Source organism: Leptonotus elevatus, chromosome 18 (assembly GCF_054856555.1).
Source record: "Leptonotus elevatus isolate MCC_2025b chromosome 18, RoL_Lele_1.0, whole genome shotgun sequence".
In the NCBI taxonomy this organism is placed as follows: domain Eukaryota; kingdom Metazoa; phylum Chordata; class Actinopteri; order Syngnathiformes; family Syngnathidae; genus Leptonotus; species Leptonotus elevatus.
The window spans coordinates 684,196-705,000 of record NC_141256.1 but is presented as its reverse complement, the minus strand read 5'-3'; the positions used below and the strand labels follow the sequence as shown (position 1 = coordinate 705,000).

General features: G+C 38.6%; 1 protein-coding gene across 3 annotated transcripts in view; it reads left to right on the top strand.

Annotated features, from left to right (window-relative positions):
- The window catches only part of smim8 (small integral membrane protein 8), a 46,593-nt gene that overhangs the window by 24,627 nt on the left and 1,161 nt on the right, over positions 1–20,805 (top strand). The gene's annotated exons all lie outside the window — the stretch shown is intronic.

The following is a 20,805-nucleotide window of genomic DNA, read 5'->3' as shown; positions in this document are numbered from 1 at the left end:
CTCTGAAATGCCAGTTGAAAGGAAAAAAAAAAAACTGCCCCTGTGGAGTGAATGCTCGGCTTGGTGGGTAACGAGTCGTATGGTTTCCACCATTAACTTATGTAAGCGTCGATGAAAGTGGGAGGAATAATAATATAAATGAAAGCTCCTGAAGTAGGAGCCAAATGCCAGGAATAATTCACCTTTTAGGTAGCTACCCTCACAATTAGTGTTCCTGACCATCAATAACTATTAACCTTAACTCTTTGACTGCCAGACGTTTTCAGAAAAGGGATGCTGTCAGTGCCAGCCGATTTAAGCATTTTGACTGATCTTTCAAGGTCCACAGAAAATGTTCTGTTTGGACTATGGAAACACACATACTACCAAATGAAAGATTGAACTTTCATCTTTCATCAGAAAACCTTCTATCTTATTCCGTTCTTTAGTAATCAACAATAGAAAATGGTTAGTTTCACCTGATTTCGCTTGTTTTGGACTAAAATACGGAGAAATCAAACTTTTAGTGAAACGATATTATTTCATGCACTCTAGTGAAATTTACACTTCTTTTTGTCCATGAATGATGCCACAAACACCTAAATAGTGCTTTACTTCTATAAAACACTACCACCAAGAATGAAAAAGTGTTTTTTGATAGCAAAATACGTTTATTTACATTCAACAGTGTAACAATTTGACAACAATTTGGCAAACTATTTACAAATGTGTGCAACTGTGGTGCTATTTACAAATATGTGGATGTTTCAACAACAGTTTTTCTTTTTGTGTAACACTCCCCTGCGTGCAAGGAGACGCAAAAGCATTTGCACAACAGATTGCCTCTTCGCGTGCAGAAGCTACACTTTCTTGCAGGCTGTTTTTTCCGGGGAATAGCAAATAGACGTGATGGCAACACACACTGCAGTATATATACTGCAGTGTGTGTTGCCATCAAGTCTACTATCAGGATCATGCTATGGTTACGTTACGGTGGTGTTACGTCTGGCTTCCTCATGTCCTTCAGTTGCTATACCGGGTGGTAAGAGATGTTCTGATCCATCTTATCCACTCCATTCATGGTGGCATCGTAGTCCAGAAACAGTGTCTTCTCCGTGATCAGACTGTACCCGCTCCTCCGATGAATATGCATTGGACTCGGGGTACTCTTCATTGTCCGACAAAATGTCCGCATGTGCAGCTCCGGCGTTAGCAGCGCTAGCCGGTGATGCTTTATGACGTGAGAATAAAGGCCGCGTCCAACTGTGGCGTCCAACTGTGGCGTCCAACTGTGGCGTCAACCTCGGGATACTATGGTTGTGTTAAAATTTATATGTATTATGTTAAAGGCTACATAAGATACTCATGAATGAGTATTAATATTTTATAGTTATAGGGTTAATTGTGTAATGAAAAGTGATAATATAATTTCCAAGGGTCTTATGAGTGTTAGTCTTACTAGGTTAGAATATAAGTTTTGTATAAAGGTAATATGTGAAGGTGTTATTATAATGTGTGGGTGAGTTAGGTTCTTTCAAGGGGATTAAATGTTTAGATTCATAATTATTACCTGTTTGGTTTATTTAGATCATCATGGTTTCTTATTTTAGATTATATTATTAGAACATTATTAAAAGAGATTGCGCTAGGAGTATTTAATTTAATTAGGAATAATATAATAATTTTTAGAATAATAATATGAGGATATCATAAATTAATCTAAAAAGTGATTGGCTGAATTACCGTATTTAGTTGATATTTATAAAAGGGTAATTTCTTTAATTTTATTTTCTTATAACAATTATAATATCATGATGGTTATAATAAAATAAAGTATAAAGGTAATCAGTATGGGTGACAATTAATTTATAGCTTTTCTTGGATTTTAACCAAAATCTAATGATTGGAAATCATTTATACTAGTTGCTAGTTGTACTAAAAAGATAAGATCCTCATCAATAGATAGATACAAACAGGAATAGTCATACAACATCTACGAAATGTCAATATCAGGCGGCAGCCTCAAACCCGAAGTGATGGCTTGATGTAAAATGGTGTTGATTTTGTCGTAAGGCACAAACTATTAAAAAAGTTGTTCCGATAATAACGTGTAAACCATGAAAGCCTGTTGCTACAAAAAAGGTAGACCCATAAACCCCATCTCCTAGCTTGAAGGAGTGTGAAGTAAAAACCTATTATAATTGTTAATACAAAAGAGATTGGATAGCTTTTTTATGTGTGCCTTCTATAATAGCGTGATGGGCAGAGGTTACTGTAATACCAGAGGCTAATAAAACAGCTGTATTAAGAAGGGGCACTTCGAATGGGTTTAAGGCAGTAATTCCTGTTTGGGGTCAGCAGCCCCCCAGTTCAGAGTCTGGAGCTAAGCTAAAATGATAAAAAGCTAAAAAAAATCAGAGAAAGAAAAATACTTCCGATACGATAAATAAAATTATTCCGTAGCGCAGGCCTTTTTGGACTAAGGGTGTGTGGTGTCCTTGAAAAGTACCTTCTCGGATAACATCTCGTCATCACTGGAATATTGTAAATAATAATAAGATAATACCTAGTGTTGCTAAAGTAGTGGAGTTGAAATTAAATCATATAGCTAAGCCGGATGTTATGAGGAAGGCACCAATTGCCCCTGTTAGGGGTCAGGGGCTGGAATCAACTATGTGGTAGGCGTGTGCTTGATGGGCCATTAGACATTTTCTTATATAAAGAATAATTAATAAAACAAGTATAGATGTTTGAAGTAATGTAACAGCAATTCTTAATAAGGTTAAAGGCATAGTAAAATAATTATCGAAGTATTTAATGCTATACTTATGGGTAAAAATTATAGTTGTGGTTGAAATAAATTAAATTAATAAATAGGTGGCTGTTAAACTAGCGGCAATGTGGTTTGCAATGGCAAATAATAAATAAAAAGAGTAATGGTTTTTATAATATTTAAAGCTTTAATTAAAAGGATGTGGAATCTTATAGGAGAGGATGTACTAGTGAATGTGTGGGTTTATATTATATGTTTATAATTATTACAGATACATAAGTACAGTAACTTTTAAGGTAAGTATAAAAATGTAAGGAGTTAGAATAATAAACTAAGTGTGGTAAAAATAATTGTTAGGGTGTAAATATGGTACCTGCTTGTGCTCTTAAATATTAAGGTGGTGAAAAACGGGAGGATGTGTAAGGGTGATAAGTCAGGTTTTTGATACGAGTGGCCGGTTGTCACATAACGGAGGGTAAAATAGAATGAGAATGAAAAAAGTGTTAAGGCTAATAAAGTTAATATATGTTAAGTATGTGGGGCTTATAAATTAATGAAATAAGGTTATGTCTTTTTCAGATTTAATATGTGTCTCTAGAGTTTTATGTTTTTGAGGTCTAGGTTTATTAGGGGACTTGTAATATATTACTTTAGTTATTATGACAGTTGTAAATATTAACTTTTTAGAAATTAAAATTATACATTTTAGGGTTATATTCTAATTATAGTATATCGTTAGAGGTGGTTAGGAGTCACCGATCTTTAGCTTAAAAGGCTAATGCTATACCTTACTAGCTTTCTAACGATGTATACGTGCTAAGTAGTCTTATGTATTATGTGTAATAAATTTTTTAATTATATTCTGTGTATATGTTATTAAAGACTGGCTTCTTTTACATATTGTGTTGAATATATTCTTTAGTTTATACTTTTGTGTATACACTATTTTTTATATTTTGTGTATTATTATGTGTAAGTTTCTCTGTTTTAGCTGTCATGTGCGTATTCCTTTTATCTACGTCCTTTCTGTACAGGCTTCTTCTATTAAAATTGAAGACCAGTTTTCAAAAACTTCTAATGGGGTTACTTCAACAACAATTGGTATAAAACTGTGATTAGCACCACAAATTTCGGAACATTGACCATAGTAAACACCAGGTCAGTAAGGGATAAAGGTTGTTTGATTTAAGCGACCAGGCACAGCATCTACTTTAACGCCTAAAGAAGGAACGGACCAGGAGTGAATTACGTCTTCTGAGGTGACTAGTATACGGATTGGAGATGAAATTGGTACAACTATGCGACGGTCAGATTCAATTAATCGAAATTGGCCGGGATTTAGTTCTTCTGTAGGAATTATATAAGATTCAAATTCAAGGTCTTCATAATCTGTATATTCATAGGATCAGTATCATTGATGACCGACAGTCTTAATTGTAAGGTGAGGTGTATTATTTAACTCTTCCATTATATAAAGAATACGCAGTGAAGGTAATGCAATAAGAATTAGGATAAATGTGGGTAGAATAATCCATAAAGTTTCTATGCTTTGGGAGTCAAGTAAAAATTTATTAGTTAATTTTGCGGTGGTAACTACTACGATAATATAAAGTACCAAGGTGCTAATTAGGAATACAATTATTAAGGCGTGGTCATGAAAGTGAATTAACTCTTCTATAACGGGGGATGCTGCATCTTGAAAACCAAACTGTGAGGGTCGTGGCATTAAGATGTGTAAGGGTTTAACTCACAATTCTGCCTTGACAAGGCAGTGTAATATTTTACTAACATCTTTAATATAGGAAAATAGCAGAATGGTTGTATGGGAGGTTTGAGATATTTGAGGATTTTCAACTTCCTTTTTTGATTGAGCATATTTATTTGAATATGAATATACTACTTGAATATGTAAAAAAGGGAGGGGTAATTACAATTCGCTTTATATTTGTAGGGTTAATTATATAAATATAATTTTTTGTTAATGGTTAGTGTTTTTCATAAGACAAGTTATATAAGACTATTAAGGGGGGCCATATGGTATATGTATACTATAATGTAAAGGCATTAAGGTACATCATATATATATATGTATATATATAGGAGGTTATAATTGAAAAGAGGAAAGGGAAGCAGATAACTAAATTTAGTTTTTCAAATATAAGTTCAAATTGAGTTTTGGCTATGCGTTGTTAAGGGTAAATTTATAAATGGGGAATTTGTATAAAGCGTTATAATAGTAAATTTAATGTTTATAAGTAAAACATAATGGAATGGGTTATTATTTAATGTACACATTAATAAAATAGAATATAATAGGGTATATACTTCCAACAAGGGAAAAATGTTAAAGTAAGTATAGATTTTCTTGTTTAATATTATCTTATTAATGGCAGCATAATTAAAAAATTTAACTGTGAGTGTGACAATTATTATATTCTGTGTTTAATTTTACATTTATGTAACTATTGAAGCAGCTCAAATGTTTTTATTATTTATATATGGGATGTAATAAAAATGTTCTTGTAGGCGATATTTTATAATGTGTGAGGCATTTTGAAAGCTTAAGATACGTATGAATCCCTAATTAAAGATAAGCGAGTGTATTAAAGAATAGGCCCCTTCGTATATCAAATAATTATGTACAGGTATAATAGCAGTTTCTAGTGCTGAGAGAATAATAGAAGTAATAGTGCATAATTAAAGCCGCTTATTATTAAATTTAGTATATTAAATGTGAGAGTTTTTATACCGATGTGTAGGGTAGATAATACTTTTAAAGTTAGATACCTGCAACTGAAAAGAAAATATTACATCACAAAACTTCCTCGTAGTATCATTACCAGGGACATCTGAAAGTCTATATAATGTGTATACAGCAATATAAGGAAATATAGTGTAATCAACACACGAGTATTTTTAAATAGATGTCTGATAAGTGTATATATAATATATAATACATATTACAAACAGAGATCTTCTGCCAGGGCTTTCCCCGCCTCTCGAAAGGCGGCGGGGAAAGTATAGATATGTTTACTGTTTAAGATGTTAGTTATATTAAGAATTCTTAGCATTGAGGCCTTTTTTTCTATTTAAGGTTTATTTTATTAAAATGTTTTCTTGCATTAGAAAATGTAAATATATGTTATAAATTTTATCAAAGGTTAGGAGATTTTTACTCCTATTTAGGGCTTTGAAGGCCCTTAGTTTAAATCTTAACTTAAACCTCTTCTTGACACTAACGCGAGTATTATAGGTATTAAAGGTAGTATGAAGGTTGTTAAAATAAATGTGATGCTAATGGATAAAGTTAAATGGGTGGTTTGAAATCGTCAGGGGCTAATATTAGGGGAATTGTTGGGAGCAATTGTTAATGTAATAGCATATGATAAGCGAATATAAAAATAAAGGCTTAATAGGGTGGATAAGGCTATAATAGTTGCAAGTAGCAATAGGTTTTGGTTTGTTAGCTCTTGTAAAATTAATAATTTTGGACCAAATCCTGTTATTGGAGGTAAACCCCCTATAGATAATATAAGTAAAGGGGTGAAAGTTACTAGAATGGGGAATTTAGATCAAGATGTAGTTAATGCATTGATGGAAGTTGCTTTATTTATACTAAATAACTTAAAAACTGATAATGTTATAAGGATATAAATTAACAGAGCAAAAAGAGTGAGGGGGGGGGGGATATTGTAAAACTAGAATTATCCATCCTATATGAGCAATTGATGAGTAAGCTAAGATTTTTCGCAGTTGATTTTGATTTAGACCTCCTCATCCTCCAACAAGTGTAGAAATAATGGCCATTAAAGTAAGAGTATTTGAATTTTGAAAGGGTAATTGTATAAGTAGAGCAAAAGGGGCCAGTTTTTGTCAGGTTGACAGAATCATACCTGTGGTTAGGTCAAGGCCTTGAAGTACTTCTGGTAATCATGCATGTAAAGGGGCTATCCCCACTTTTAGTGTGAGTGCTAAAGTGATAAGGGTTAATGGGATAGGGTGAGATATTTCATTAATAGCTCATTGCCCTTTAAATCAGGCGTTTGTTGAGCTGGCAAAGAGGATTATGGCTGCTGCGTTTGCTTGGATAAGAAAATAGGTTGTTTGATGAATTCCTTCTTCTCTTTTTAGTCTTGTGTGTGTAGGGTTAACGGTTTACAGTTGTTTTTTTTTCTTGTTTTTGTTTTACATTACTCTCTGATTTTGGGGCCGTTATTTCTCAGCGCGAGTTCGTTCTGAAATACACGTGTGCTAGGAGAGATTTTTAGTTCTCTTATTACTCATATTAGCATTATCACTCCTACGGGGAGGGGTAGGATAACCTAATATTTTTAGGGGTTTAAGAATTTTTATCATTATAATTGGGGTATTAGTGTTTGAGCTTTAACGCTTTCTTTATAGGTGGCTGCTTTTAGGCCACTTGGATCTGTAGTCTTAATTATTATGATCTTTAACCTCCTTTAAGAAAGTTGTATCTTGTGTCAAAAGGGTTGTACCTCTTTTGCCTAACTCTCATTTTTCGTGGGGTTTTATGTGCTGTAAATGGGGGTTAAAATTAGGCTGAACTTCTATCCATCTCTCAGGTAACCAGCTATAACTAAGTTCAATTGGTTTATTACCTCTACTCGGAGTTCTTCCCAGTCTTTTGCCACAGACACGTGTTGGCCCTATATAGGCTGCCTCGGAGTAGCTCACTTAGTTTCGGGTAATCAGACTTAAGTTCTCTTTGCCTGGCTAATACTTGCTAAATCCTGATGCAAAAGGTACGAGTTTAAGTCTCTGCTTTTGATTACTTTACTGGGTTATTTCATTTCTTTTGCGGAGCAAAGCGGACATTCGATTGGACGATGGAGAGTACCCCGAGTCCAATGCATATTCATCGGAGGAGCGGGTACAGTCTGATCACGGAGAAGACACTGGTTCTGGACTACGATGTCACCATGAATGGAGTGGATAAGATGGATCAGAACATCTACCACCCGGTATATGAACTGAAGGACATGAGGAAGCCAGACGTAACGTAACCGTAGCATGATCCTGATAGTAGACTTGATGGCAACACACACTGCAGTATATACTTGCTATTCCCCGGAAAAAACGGCCTGCAAGAAAGTGTAGCGTCTGCACGCGAAGAGGCAACCGCAGTGAAACTAATCTGTTGTGCAAATCCTATTGCGTCTCCTTGCACGCAGGGGAGTGTTACACAAAAAGAAAAACTCGTTGAAACATCCACATAATTGTAAATAGTACCACAGTTGCACACATTTGTAAATAGTTTGCCAAATTGTTGTGTCAAATTGTTACACTGTTGAATGTAAATAAACTGTTATTTTGCTATCAAAAAACACTTTTTCATTCTTGGTGGTAGTGTTTTATAGAAGTAAAGCACTATTTAGGTGTTTGTGGCATCATTCATGGACAAAAAGAAGTGTAAAATTCACTAGAGTGCATGAAATATCATTTCACTAAAAGCTTGATTTCTCCGTATTTTGGTCCAAAACAAGCGCATTTGGGTGAAACTAACCATTTTCTATTGTTGATTACTGAAGAACGGAATGAGGTACAAACAAACTTTTTTTTCTGATGAAAGATGAGAGTTCAATCTTTCATTTGGTAGTATGTGTGTTTCCATAGTCCAAACAGAACATTTTCTGTGGACCTTGAAAGATCAGTCAAAATGCTTAAATCGGCTGGCACTGACAGCATCCCTTTTCTGAAAACGTCTGGCAGTCAAAGAGTTAACTGATAAGTAATTTTTTTCATTAATGGGGGATAGAGAGTTGAATCGAGGATAATTTGTATTAATGTAATAAATCACTCGGAGGCTGTAAATTGCAGTAAATTAAGTGGCTAAGAGAGTTAACACAAGGGCTCAGGCGTTTAGATAGGAAGTGTTTAGTGCTTCAATAATAGGGTCTTCAGAGAAAAATCCTGTTAAGTAAGGGTTTCCTATTAAGGCTAAACTTCCTAATGTTAAACAAGAAGATGTTAAAGGTGTTAATTGGTGTATACCCCCTATTTTTCGGATATCTTGTTCATCATTTAGGCTATGAATAACGGACCCAGAGCATAAGAAAAGTATGGCTTTGAAGAAAGCATGGGTACAAATATGTATAAATGCTAATTGAGGTTGGCTAAGTCCGATGGCAACTATTATTAGGCCGAGTTGACTTGGAAAATGCTACAATTTTTTTTATGTCATTTTGTGTTAAAGCACAAATAGCATTAAATAGGGTGGTTAATGCTCCTAGGCATAAACATAATGTTAATACTTGAGGGTTGTTTTGTATTAAAGGGGCTGTTCGAACTATTAAGAAAATGCCTGCTACCACTATCGTACTTGAATGTAGTAAAGCAGAAACGGGTTGGGCCTTCTATGGCTGATGGAAGCGGATTTTCCTGCTGCTGCTAAGACTAACCCAAGTAGAGGTAAGGTTAGATCTTTTCCTTCAGATAAGGCAAAAATTTCTTGAATCTCTGACGAGCCTACGTTTATAGCGATTCATATTATAAATACAATAAGCCTGATATCCCCTATTCGATTATATAAAACTGCTTGTAGGGCTGCTGTATTTGCGTTTGCTCGGCCATATCATCAACCAATCAAAAGGAATGACATAATTCCTACTCATTCCCAGCCAATAAATAATTGGAATATATTATTAGCGGTCACTAGGGTTATTATAGCAATAAGAAATGTAAGTAGATAAAATGAGAATTTATTTGCATTAGGGTCTGAATGTATATAATAAATAGTAAATTCAAGAATTGATCATGTAATATAAAGAGCGATAGAGGTAAAAATAATTGTATATAAATCAAATTTAAAGCTGATAGTAATGTCGAAATTTAATATTTGTATTCAAGATCAAGAGGCAATAATAGTTTCAGTTCCTTCATTAATAAACAAAAAAAGGGGTTAATAAAGAAACCTATTTTAATTAAGTTTTTGATGGATGTAGGAGACCACTGAATTGAAGAGGGTATTGGGTATATAGAAGATAGAACCGGTGTTGCAAGAAGGGTCAGAATAATAAGTAGACTTGATGTTGTTGTCATACATGAATTCATAGTCCTTGCTTGGATTTGAACCAAGGTTTTTGGTTCCTAAAACCAAAGGATTAACTGCTATCCTTCATGGGCGGGCAAGTAAGCCTTGGGGTTAAACCAAGGGAGCAAAAATTAGCAGTTTTTGTTGCCTTCGGGCCTTTCTTGGTGGATAAGAAGATTTTAACTCCTATTTTTAGAGCCACAGTCTAATATTTTATTTATATTATATCTACAGAAGGGTATTCTTAAGAGTAATTCATGTTTAGGGGAGGTAATTAAGCCTTGGGTTTAAAAATTAGCAGTTTAGTTTTTTTTTTTTTGATGGTGAGTAGTTTTTAATCCTTTTTTATAATACTATTTAATATTTACATAAGGATGTTCTTTAAAGTATTTCAGGTTTAAAGGGGTGGGCAAGTAAGTCTTAGGGTTAATAATTAGTGGTTTTGTTGTCTTCGGGCCTATTAGTAAATAAGTACATTTTGAAGCTCTGTTTTTAAAACATTATTTAATATTTTTCTAGTTAAATCTACAGAAGGGTGTTCCTGAGATTAGTTCAGGTTTAAAGGTAAGAAGCACAAGTGGTATAATATGTAGTGCTATAAGTAGATGTTCACTAGAATATGAAGGTTCTAAGGTAGTGAGATGATTAGTTAGTTTGCCTCGTTGAGTTATTAAAAAAAAGGTAGAGGGAGTAAGCTACTGTAATTATAATGCCAGATCCTGTTAATATAATAGTAACAGGGGATCAATCGAATGTAGAAGAGATAATAGTTAATTCTCCAAGGAGGTTAGGAAGTGGGGGGGTAAAGCTAAATTGGATAAACTAGCGATTAGTCATCACATAGATATAAGGGGAAAAATTTATTGTAAACCGCGGGCAAGTATTAAATCTCGGCTATGAGTGCGTTCATAGCTAATATTGGCCAAACAGAATAAGGCAGATGATGTTAAACCATGTGCAATTATTAATAATAAAGCTCCTGTGTAACCTCATGGGGTTTGAGTGAGAGTTCCTGCTACAACTAAACCTATATGACTTACGGATGAATAAGCAATGAGACATTTTAAATCAGTCTGTCGAAAACAATTTGAAGCGGTTATGATAATACCTCAAAGAGCAAGAATTATAAAAGGCTAAGAGAGCTCTTTAGTAAGAGGCTCTAAAATATTCATTAATCGTTCCGTTCCGTTTCCGTTCAGTCTTCAATTCCGCTTATCCGGGGTCGGGTCGCGGGGGCAGCAGCTTTAGCAGGGAAGCCCAGACTTCCCTCTCCCTAGCCACTTCAGCCAGCTCCTCCGATGGGATCCCAAGGCGTTCCCAGGCCAGCCGTGAGACGTAGTCTCTCCAGCGTGTCCTGGGTCGTCCCCGGGGCCTCCTGCCGGTAGGACATGCCCGGAACACCTCCCCAGGGAGGCGCCCAGGAGGCATCCGAACCAGATGCCCCAGCCACCTCAACTGGTTCCTCTCAACGTGGAGGAGTAGCGGCTCGAAGCTGAGTCCCTCCCGAATGACCGAGCTTCTCACCCTATCTCTAAGGGAGAGCCCGGCTACCCTGCGGAGGAAACTCATTTCGGCCGCTTGTATCCGGGATCTCGTTCTTTCGGTCACGACCCACAGCTCGTGACCATAGGTGAGGACAGGAACGTAGATCGACCGGTAAATCGAGAGCTTTGCCTTTCGGCTCAGCTCCTTCTTCACCACAACGGACCGATACAGCGTCCGCATCACTGCAGACGCTGCACCGATCCGTCTGTCGATCTCCCGCTCTAACCTACCCTCACTCGTGAACAAGACCCCAAGATACTTGAACTCCTCCACTTGGGGCAGGACCTCATCCCCGACCCGCAGAGAGCACTCCACCCTTTTCCGACTGAGGACCATGGTCTCGGATTTGGAGGTGCTGATCCTCATCCCAACCGCTTCACACTCGGCTGCAAACCGCTCCAGTGAGAGCTGGAGATCACGGCTTGAAGAAGCCAGCAGCACCACATCATCTGCAAAAAGCAGAGATGCAATGTTGAGGCCACCAAACCGGACCCCCTCGACACTCCGGCTGCGCCTAGAAATTCTGTCCATAAAAATTACGAACAGAATCGGTGACAAAGGGCAACCTTGACGGAGTCCGACCCTCACAGGAAACAAATTCGACTTACTGCCGGCAATGCGGACCAAACTCTGACATCGGTCGTACAGGGACCGAATAGCCCGTATCAGGGGGCCCGGTACCCCATACTCCCGAAGCACCCCCCACAGGACTCCCCGAGGGACACGGTCAAACGCCTTCTCCAAGTCCACAAAACACATGTGGATTGGTTGGGCGAACTCCCACGCACCCTCAAGGATCCTGCTGAGGGTGTAGAGCTGGTCCACTGTTCCACGGCCGGGACGAAAACCACACTGCTCCTCCTGAATCCGAGATTCCACTTCCCGACGGATCCTCCTCTGCAGCACCCCCGAATAGACCTTACCTGGGAGGCTGAGGAGTGTTATCCCTCTAAAGTTGGAACACACCCTCCGGTCCCCCTTCTTAAAAAGAGGAACCACCACCCCGGTCTGCCAATCCAGAGGCGCTGTCCCTGATGTCCACGCGATGTTGTAGAGACGTGTCAACCACGACAGCCCCACTACATCCAGAGCCTTTAGGAACTCCGGGTGAACCTCATCCACCCCCGAGGCCCTGCCACCGAGAAGCTTTCCAACCACTTCAGTGACTTCGACCCCAGAGATAGGGGGGCCCACCTCAGAGTCCCCAGACCCTGCTTCCTCAAAGGAAGGCGTGTTGGTGGAATTGAGGAGGTCTTCGAAGTATTCTCCCCACCGATTCACGACGTCCCAAGTCGAGGTCAACAGCACCCCATCTCCACTATACACAGTGTTAATGGCGCACTGCTTTGCCCTCCTGAGACGCCGGATGGTGGACCAGAATTTCCTCGAAGCCGTCCGGAAGTCGTTCTCCATGGCCTCACCGAACTCCTCCCATGTCCGAGTTTTTGCCTCAGCGACCACCGAAGCCGCATTCCGCTTGGCCAGCCGGTACCTGTCAGCAGCCTCCGGAGTCCCACAGGCCAAAAAGGCCCAATAGGACTCCTTCTTCAGCTTGACGGCATCCCTTACCGCTGGTGTCCACCAGCGGGTTCGAGGATTGCCGCCCCGACAGGCACCAACCACCTTACGGCCACAGCTCCGATCAGCCGCCTCAACAATGGAAGCACGGAACATGGTCCATTCGGACTCAACGTCCCCCGCCTCCCCCGGGACAACGAAGAAGCTCTGCCGGAGGTGGGCGTTGAAACTCTTTCTGACAGACGTTCCCAACAGACCCTCACAATACGTTTGGGCCTGCCTGGTCGGACCAGCATCTTACCCCGCCATCGGAGCCAACACACCACCAGGTGGTGATCAGTTGACAGCTCCGCCCCTCTCTTAACCCGAGTGTCCAACACATACGGCCGCAAATCCGATGACACGACTACAAAGTCGATCATCGAACTGCGGCCTAGGGTGTCCTGGTGCCAAGTGCACATGTGGACACCCTTGTGCTTGAACATGGTGTTCGTTATGGTCAGTCCGTGACGAGCACAGAAGTCCAACAACAAAACACCGCTTGGGTTTCGATCGGGGGGACCGTTCCTCCCAATCACGCCCCTCCAGGTCTCACTGTCATTACCCACGTGAGCGTTGAAGTCCCCCAGCAGAACGAGGGAGTTCCCGGGGGGAGCGCTCTCCAGCACACCCTCCAAGGACTCCAGAAAGGGTGGGTACTCTGAGCTGTTGTTCGGTGCATAAGCACAAACAACAGTCAGGACCCGTCCCCCCACCCGTAGGCGGAGGGAGGCTACCCTCTCGTTCACCGGGGTAAACCCCAACGCACAGGCGCCCAGCCGGGGGGCAATGAGTATGCCCACACCTGCTCTGCGCCTCTCACCGTGGGCAACTCCAGAGTGGAAGAGGGTCCAGCCCCTCTCGAGAGGATTGGTACCAGAACCCAAGCCGTGTGTGGAGGTGAGTCCGACTATATCTAGTCGGAACTTCTCAGCCTCGCACATCAGCTCGGGCTCCTTCCCTGTCAGAGAGGTGACATTCCATGTCCCCAGAACTAGCTTCAGTAGCCGAGGGTCGGACCGCCAAGGCCCCCGCCTTTGGCTGCCACCCAGCTCACTGCGCACCCGACCCCTTTGGCCCCTTCCACCGGTGGTGAGCCCATGGGAGGGGGGACCCACGTTGCCTTTTCGGGCTGTGCCCGGCCGGGCCCCATGGGTGTAGGCCCGGCCACCAGACGCTCGCTTTCGAGCCCCACCTCCAGGCCTAGCTCCAGAGGGGGGCCCCGGTGACCCGCGTCCGGGCAAGGGAAACGAAAATCCAAAGTTTGTATTCATCATTGGGGTCCTTCGAGCCATGCTTTGTCTGGTCCCTCACCTAGGACCTGTTTGCCATGGGTGGCCCTACCAGGGGCATGAAGCCCCGGACAACATAGCTCCCAGGTTCATTGGGACACGCAAACCTCTCCACCACGATAAGGTGATGACTCACGGAGTATAATCGTATTATACCGTAACCCCCTAATTTCAGTAAAATTGCGGCTAATACTATTGAACCTGCAATTGGTGCTTCAACATGGGCTTTAGGTAGTCAAAGGTGTAACCCATATAAAGGTATTTTTACTAAAAAGGCTATTAAACATCCCACCCATCATAGTTTGGTACCACAGGATGTAAGGGTGAGAGGGTTGTGATATTGAATAATTAAAAGTGATAAGGTTCCGATATTATTTTGTAAGATGAGTAGGGTTATAAGTAACGGAAGGGACCCAATAAGTGTATAGAACAGGAAATATATACCTGCATTTAGTCGTTCTGCTTGACTTCCTCAACGAGTATTAATGATTAGAGTAGGAATTAAAGTAGCTTCAAATGTGATATAAAATATAATTAGTTCTGTAGCGCTAAAGGCTAAGATTAAAAGGGATTGTAAAATAATCAAGAGTATAATATAAGTTCATTGTTGATTAATAGGGATTGTAATTGTTCGGCTTTGTCCGGCCAAAATTATTAATGGTAAAAGTCAACATGATAGAATTAATAAAGGGGTCGATAGTAAATCTGTAGCTATATTTATGTTTAGGGTTGAGTATCCGGTAAGGGTCATTTTGCTCAATGTAGGGCAAATAGTGAGATAATAAGACTATAAGCTATAGATTATATTTTTATCCATTTAGGGGGAGCGAGTCATGTTGTAGGAATTAATATAAGGGTGGGGATCAAATTTTTTAGCATTGTAACATATTAAAGGTTTGTAGGCGATCGGTCCCATGAGTACGAGAAGTAGCTACTAGTAGTGCTAATCCTACACTTGCTTCACAAGTTGAAAAAGTAAGTAGTAACATAGGAGAGGAAGAAAAGTTAAGGGAGCTAAGTTGCATAGTTCAAAGTGATAAAGCCATGTACAAAGATAGTATTATTCCTTCTAAACAAAGAAGGGCGGACAGTAGGTGGGTTCGATTAAATGTTAATCCCATTAATCCTAAAATAAAGCTTGTAGAAAAGGCAAAATGTGTAGGTGACATTAGATAATCGTGGAATTAAACCACGTTCTTTTGAGTCAAAATCAAATGTTTAGACCTACAACTAATTACCTATTCGGCTCATTCAAGTCCACCTTGAATTCATTCATAGATTAACCCAAGGATTAATAAAATTAAGACTGTTGATGTTCAAATAAGGGTATGGGTAGGGGATGTTAATTGGGTGCCTCATGGAAGAGGGAGTAGTAGAGCAATTTCTAAGTCAAAAAGTAGAAAAAGGATGGCTACTAAAAAGAATCGAAGTGAAAAGGGTGATCGGGCTGATCCTAATGGATTAAATCCGCATTCATAAGGCGATAATTTTTCTAAATTCGGGTTTACTTGTAGTAATCAAAATGCTACGCTAGCTAAAATAAAAGAAAGGGTTATGGTAATTATTAATACGGTAGTGAATAAGTTCATTATCTTTTCTCGGGTTTAAATAAGATTAAATGACTGGATGTCCTTTATACTAACAGTACTAAAAATATATTATTATAAATAATTAAATATATCTATACAAAACGTTAGTATCACAGGGTAAACTTAGATTTATAAAAATTTAGCTGCGGTTAAGATAAGTATTTAATAAATGCTCGGCTGTTAAATTTATAGTAGCACAAGTTGTAAGGATTAAGGGGCTAATATAAATGAAGTCATTTTCAATAATAATTATATATGGTAGGGTTAGTTCTTGGAGTATTATACTTTAGTCAAGGGTTAGGTTTATAATATATAGCAGTAACAGCTTTTATAAATCTAGTAAGCATTTTAAACTGTAAGTTTAATAAAAATTTATTAGTGGTTATAAATTATAAAAATTAAGTCCAATGAATTAAGTGTAGCAATAAAGGTTACTATTTATGTGCTTATAATAGTTATTTGTAAGGTTGAGCATTAGTGAATAGGGTGTGTATGAAATATGTGAGGAGAAGGAATTGGCCTTTTACTTCAATTAATAGTTTATTTATTCAAGCTTAGGTAAAGTTGCAAGAATAATAAAAAAGTGCAATATTAGTAAAAGTGAAAAGATGATAAGTATTGTGGTGTTAAAAACCAATTATTAAGATTATGTTATTGTTATATTTAAAATGTTATTTTTAGTTTTGTGATTTTTAGGGTAGTTTATTAAGTATTTTATATTCTATTACTTTAGGTAATATAATAGTTGTGTAAATTAAACATGTGATTATTAAAATTATAAGTTAGGGGTTTATATTTAGTTGTGTCATGTTATTAAAGGTGCTTAGTAATATATAATTTTAGCTTAAGGTTAATACCATATTTGTAGCTTTTAACGATAGTTATATAAATAAGTTGTATACATAGTATAATAAAATTAGTGTAATGTAACTGTAGAGATGTTATTTTATTATACATGTTTTTAAGATTTTTGGTTTTATACTTTTTGTGTTTAGATATTTGTTTATTTTTCTTATACACTTGTGTATAAGTCCTTTATTAATATTTTTGTACGTTTTCCTTTTGTACCTATTCTTTTGTGTGTACTTCTTCTGTTGGAAATCTGTAAGGGGATTGTCCTAATTACAACTGGTGTAAATTGGTGATTAGCTCTTCAAATTTTATAACATTTACCATGGTAAGGAATAGTAATTATTCACTAACAGGGTTTAGTTTAACTCTTAAAGAATAAAGTGTCAATAGTGAATTACGTCTTATGGGGTAATTATGGTATGGGTGAAATATAAAATTGGTACAATCATAAGGTAACCAGACTCAATTAAGTGAAATTGGTTAGGTTTTAGTTTTTTGCTATTACACAATATTTAAATTTACAGGTTTTATAATATACTTCATTAATAATCAAGAGCTTTAATTATGAGGTGTATTCGGTTATATTAAAAGGTTTGTAGTGAAGGCAAAGGAATGAGAATTATGTAGGTGTAATGTTTATAAATTTTCTATCCCTTAACTCTTTGACTGCCATAAACGTTATAAAACGTTTAGCATAAACCTAGGGAAGGGCGCCGAGGACGTTAAAAGACGTCCTCTATGTTTTTTTGTTTGTTTTTTCAAAAACGGGTGCAGGAAAGCCTTGGGCAGCTGTGCTGAAAGTATCAGGCAGATCTGATTAGTAAAAGACTCGTTTTGGCCCCTAGAGGGCAGCGATGACTCTCTTTGCACAAGGTTGGATGGGCCGCCCACCGTGGGCGTCAGTAGAAGACGTGAGGCGGAGCTAGAGTGTTGAGGAGACAATGGCTGGTTCAAGCCATTGTGGCTTGACCAAGCAACCGGTTGCAAGCAACTCACGCTTGAGCATTTTTTTCAAAGACGGAAAGCATCAATCAATACTAAAAAGCGCATTGATGTCGACGATGATGATGACTCCGAGCTTGACGCCAAAGTTGGAAGCCTTGACGCGACTCCTATGACACGTAGTAAGCCTCACCGGCTAAGCGCGGCTAGCGCGGCTAGCGCTGCTAAGGCCGGAAAACGCGCACAATAGCCGGCCGGGTACTTCTACACAATCGGACATTCGATCGGGCGATGGAGAGTTGGCATCGACCAATGCAGATTGATGATGTTGATGACTCCGAGCTTGACGCCAAAGTTGGAAGCCTTGACGCGACTGTTACTATCACGTAGTAAGCCTCACCGGCTAAGCGCGGCTAGCGCTGCTAAGGCCGGAAAACGCGCACAATAGCCGGCCGGGTACTTCTACACAATCGGACATTCGATCGGGCGATGGAGAGTTGGCATCGACCAATGCAGATTGATGATGATGATGATGATGACTCCGAGCTTGACGCCAAAGTTGGAAGCCTTGACGCAACTGCTATGATTACGTAGTAAGCCTCACCGGCTAAGCGCGGCTACCGCTGCTAACGCCGGAGCTGCACAAGCGGACATTCGGTCGGACAATGAAGAGTACCCCGAGTCCAATGCATATTCATCGGAGGAGCGGGTACAGTCTGATCACGGAGAAGACACTGTTTCTGGACTACGATGCCACCATGAATGGAGTGGATAAAATGGATCAGAACATCTCCTACCACCCGGTATAGCAACTGAAGGACACGAGGAAGCGAGACGTAACGAAACCGTAGCATGATCCTGATATTAGACTTGATGACACACTGCAGTATATACTTGCTATTCCCCGGAAAAAAACGGCCTGCAAGAAAGTGGCGCACGCGAAGAGGCAATCTGTTGTGCAAATGCTGTTGCGTCTCCTTGCACGCAGGAGAGTGTTACAAAAAGAAAAACTGTCGTTGAAACATCCACATATTTGTAAATAGCACCACAGTTGCACACATTTGTAAATAGTTTGCCAAATTGTTGTCAAATTGTTACACTGTTGAATGTAAATAAACGTATTTTGCTATCAAAAAACACTTTTTCATTCTTGGTGGTAGTGTTTTATAGAAGTAAAGCACTATTTAGGTGTTTGTGGCATCATTCATGGACAAAAAGAAGTGTCAAATTCACTAGAATGCATGAAATAATATCGTTTCACTAAAAGCTTGATTTCTCCGTATTTTGGTCCAAAACAGGCGAAATTGGGTCAAACTAACCATTTTCTATTGTTGATTACTAAAGAACGGAATAAGGTAGAAACAAACTCTTTTTTTCTGATGAAGGATGAAAGTCCAATCTTTCATTTGGTAGTACGTGTGTTTCCATAGTCCAAACAGAACATTTTCTGTGGACCTTGAAAGATCAGTCAAAATGCTTAAATCGGCTGGCACTGACGGCATCCCTTTTCTGAAAACGTCTGGCAGTCAAAGAGTTAATAATAAGTTAAAATTCTACTAGTTTATTTTGTGTTAATAAGTGTTATTATAATAGTATGAAGTACTAAGGCATTAATTAGGAATATATATTATGAAAGTTAATTAATTCTTCCATATTGGAGATATAATATTTTGAAAATTATATTGATAGGGCCATGGTGTCAAAATGTGTAAGAATTTAACTTATATACTGTCTTGATAAGGCAGTGTAACATTTCACTACATCTTTAATTTTAATAAAGAAAATGGCAGAGGGGTTATGCGAGTGGCTTGAAACTATTTTATGGGGGTTCAACTCCCTCTTTTCTGGTTAAGTATGTTGTGTCTGAATATGTGAAGGTTCTTCAAATGTGTGGTAAGGAGGAGGGCAACCATAAATTCATTCTACATTTGTTGAAGTTAATTGTAGGGATGCAATTTCTCGTTTAGCGGCGAATGCTTCTCAGATAATGAAAATAAATATAACGGCAACTAAAGAGATTAGGGACCCTATTGATGAAATAACATTTCATAATGTAAAAGCATCAGGGTAGTCTGAATATCGACGAGGTATTCCTGCTAGGCCTAAAAAATGTTGAGGAAAGAAAGTTAAATTAAATCCTACAAATATAACCCCAAAGTGGATCTTAGTCCATGTATCATGTAAAGTAAATCCTGTGAATAAAGGAAATCAGTGCAAAATCCTGCTTTAATAGCAAATACAGATAATACAATACAATAATAGATAAAACATAGTGGAAATGGGCTACTACATAATATGTATCATGAAGAATAATATCAAGAGAAGAATTGGCTAATACAATCCCAGTTAGTCCTCCAACTGTGAATAAAAAAATGAACCCTAAAGCTCATAGCAGAGGTGTTTCTCATTTAATATTACTTCCGTGAAGGGTGGCTAATCAGCTAAAAACTTTAACTCCTGTAGGGATGGCAATAATTATTGTGGCAGAAGTAAAGTATGCTCGGGTGTCCACATCTATACCTACTGTAAACATATGATGGGCTCAAACAATGAAGCCTAAAAGTCCAATAGCTATTATTGCTCATACTATACCTATGTAGCCAAAAGATTCTTTTTTTATTGAATAATAAGATACAATGTGTGAGATTATACCAAATCCTGGTAAGATTAAGATATAGACTTCCAAGGTGCCCAAAAAATCAAAATAGGTGTTGATAAAGAATAGGGTCCCCCCCACCTGCAGGGTCAAAGAATGAGGTATTGAGGTTACGATCTGTTAAAAGCATAGTGATAGCAGCTGCTAGTACTGGTAGGGATAATAAAAGTAATACTGCAGTAATTAGTACTGCTCACACAAATAGTGGTGTTTGGTATTGTGAGATAGAGGGGGTTATTATATTAATGGCTGTAGTAATAAAATTAATGGCTCCTAAAATTGAGGAAATTCCTGCTAAGTGGAGAGAGAAAATTGTTAAATCTACAGAGGCTCCGGCGTGAGCTAGATTACTCGCTAATGGAAGGTAAACTGTTCACCCGGTTCCTGCCCCTGACTCCACTGCTGATGAAGCTAGAAGAAGAATAAAATTCCCCCCATCTTTTATTCCATTAATTTTATTACTACAGCCATTAATATAAAACCCCCCTCTATCTCACAATACCAAACACCACTATTTGTGTGAGCAGTACTAATTACTGCAGTATTACTTTTATTATCCCTACCAGTAC